We start from the raw sequence: 216 nt of genomic DNA on the forward strand, positions 1-216 counted from the left end.
TCCTCTTCTTCTTCCTCTTCGTCAGCATTTCCTTCAACGTTGATCTTGACAGGAAAGCAGTGGCGAGAACTGCATGAAGTAGAAATTCTCGAGCTGCAGACACCTCGCCCATTAAGGACCTATAGCGAGGTGCAGCAACTCTTTCCGGGCTTTTTTCATTTAGAAGGAATAGCTCGATTCTCGAATTGATAGACGGCAAACTGTCTGTTTCTTCTC

Source organism: Cystoisospora suis, assembly GCF_002600585.1.
Source record: "Cystoisospora suis strain Wien I chromosome Unknown contig_7898, whole genome shotgun sequence".
In the NCBI taxonomy this organism is placed as follows: Eukaryota; Apicomplexa; class Conoidasida; order Eucoccidiorida; family Sarcocystidae; genus Cystoisospora; species Cystoisospora suis.